Here is a 2,415-nt window from a genome sequence, read left to right on the forward strand (position 1 = left end):
GCTGCGGGCTTCCCCCGGTGCTGCGGGCCGGGGTGGCGTCCGCGCCCGCTCCGCCCGCCGTCCCCGGGGTCTCGCTCCCGATGGGAGCCCGGCCGGGGCCGAGGCTGGGCTTTCCTTGGAGCATTGGAGAACCGGTTGCTCTGACTTTGTCTCCCAGGACACGCGTGGATCCACCCCTCGGGTCTCTTGTCTTTATCCTTCTTGTCCCCTTTCAAACTCCCTGTTCTGGGAAAGGGGTTCAGCCTTATTTTTTAATTTCCAGTCACACTTCTAATTCTTTACTGAGGTTTGAAGTCAGAGTTTTGTGCTTGCTAGAAAGTTGCTCTACTACTTGAGCCACTACACCAGACCTTTTGCTTTAGTTATTTCTTAGATGGGGTGCTGTGGAACCCCCCATTCCCGTCTCCCCTCTCCCCTCTCCCCCGTCTTCCCCCCATCTTCCCTCGCCCCAATCTCTCCCCTTCCCCGGCCCGGCCCCTCTTCTTGTCTGCCATCTCCTACCTGACTGCCCATTCTCCCACCTATATGCTTCTGAGTATTTGGGATTACAGGCTTTTACTGTCAGCCCTGGCCACGAAGCTCCCAGTTTCTGCCTTTGTCATAGTGTTTCGGGAATGCCTTATCACCTCCAGGCTGAGGAAGTAAGGGTTCTTTTCAATCCTCTTCTGATTTCTTCTTTAGTAAACGTTGGCTTCTTGCTTTGCCTGTTAGGACTGCCTCCAGTACCGGTAATTATTATCCTTAGAGCAAGTGAAAGCTGGTAGCTTGGGAATCTGGACTGGTCTTGGAAATGGCTTTCCCTCTGATGATTGGGAGTGTGTTCTTTGCACCTGGAGCAGCAGAGAGAGACGTTCTCTGGGCTGTTCCTCTTTAAGGAGCCCTTTTGGTCTGGGAGCTGTTCTGCTTTGTTGGGCTAAGGAGATTGGTCTGCTGCGGAGGGTCCTAGTCTGCAGAGGGTTAGGGTTCTCAGACTCAGCGTTCTACGTTGTGTGCTCTACCCAGGCTGCTTTTCCTTTGCCTGGATTGGAGCCTTTCCGTCATCTATTAGTGAAGACTCTTGTCTGTGTCTGTGTACTCTTTATTGTGGGTTTACCACACTCCATGAGAATTCATTTTAGTGGGACAAGTGGGCATCACTTTATGGCCACTCACTTTGAGCAGGAATTCCAGAGCTGTTCTCTTCATGCCACCAGTCTTTCTCCCTGTGGTCCTGTGTCTGCTGAGGGACAGGCTGGGTGCCAGGTCACCAGGCCGTGTCCACCTTGAGCTGGCTGGTTGCTTCTGCTCTGCAGCCGTGGCAGGGCACTAGGCCACATGTTGCAGCAGACACTTGGTTTCAGACTTCAGGTGGCTTCTTGCTGTATGCGCTACACTACCAGTCCACTACCACACCACTGTATGCCTGCAGACAGAGATGGTGTTCTCAAGCAGTCACTTGCAAGTTGTGCTCAGTGAGCATGCTAGAGGCGTGCTAGCTGAGTCCTCTCCAGCAGTCTCCTGCCCTGACCCTTGCTGTCAAGTCTGCTCGGTTTATAACAATCACCCTGCCACTTAGTAAATTTAGTTCACAAGTAAATTTGGTCTTTCCAGAAAAGTTGCAGAAATACTTAATGAGTTTCCCTATTTCCTTCCCTGGCCTCTCTAGTGTAATAAAATCTTCACCTAATAACAGCACAGCCCTGCCGACTAAATTATAGATCTTATTCAAATCAGTATTTCACTCCTTTTTGGGGGTGGGGGCGGGGGTACTGGTCCTGGGGCTTGAATTCAGGTCCTGGGTGTTTTTCCCAAGCATTTTTGGTTCAAAGCTAGCATTCTACCATTTGAGCCATAGCTCCACTTTGGCTATATGCTAGTTAATTGGAGAGAAAAGTCTCACGGACTTTTCTGCTTGGCCTGCTTCAAACCTTGATCCTCAGAGCTCAGCCTCCTGAGTAGGATTTTAGGTGTGAGCCACTAGTGCCTGGCACTAAAGTCCTTTATATGTTTGAGAATCTCACATTGCATTTAAGTCATATCCTCTAATCTCTGATATTTACATAATTCCAAAATATCTTCCCCAGAATATTTATGAATTCCAAAAAATCATAGCTCTCAGTGGGAAAACCCATTGGGAGCTCTCTGTAGGCTAACATGAGCAGAAATGGTATCAGAGCCACATCAGGTCTTCTGGTGCTGCAGCAATGCTGTTTAATCACAGCTGAGGGAGGTCCACTCTGGTGCAGGTGTTGCCTGAACATGTCTGCAGGCCAGGTGACAGGCATGGATGTAGCGACTTTTAACGCTGCAGAAATGATGAAGATGGCTCAGTGGTAGAGCACTTGCCTTGCCTGCCTGAGGCCCTGGGTTCGATTCCTCAGCACCACATAAGCAAAAAGAAAAAAGCCGGAAGTGGCGCTGTGGCTCAAGTGGTAG

General features: G+C 50.3%; 2 protein-coding genes across 10 annotated transcripts in view; one reads left to right on the plus strand and one right to left on the minus strand.

The window, feature by feature from the left end:
* Nucleotides 1–2,415, minus strand: part of Ca5a (carbonic anhydrase VA, mitochondrial) — a 25,719-nt gene that overhangs the window by 20,065 nt on the left and 3,239 nt on the right. The gene's annotated exons all lie outside the window — the stretch shown is intronic.
* The window catches only part of Banp (BTG3 associated nuclear protein), a 58,535-nt gene that overhangs the window by 735 nt on the left and 55,385 nt on the right, over nt 1–2,415 (plus strand). The window lies entirely within an intron of this gene.

This window comes from Dipodomys ordii, unplaced genomic scaffold (genome assembly GCF_000151885.1).
Source record: "Dipodomys ordii isolate 6190 unplaced genomic scaffold, Dord_2.0 Scaffold18, whole genome shotgun sequence".
NCBI lineage: Eukaryota > Metazoa > Chordata > Mammalia > Rodentia > Heteromyidae > Dipodomys > Dipodomys ordii.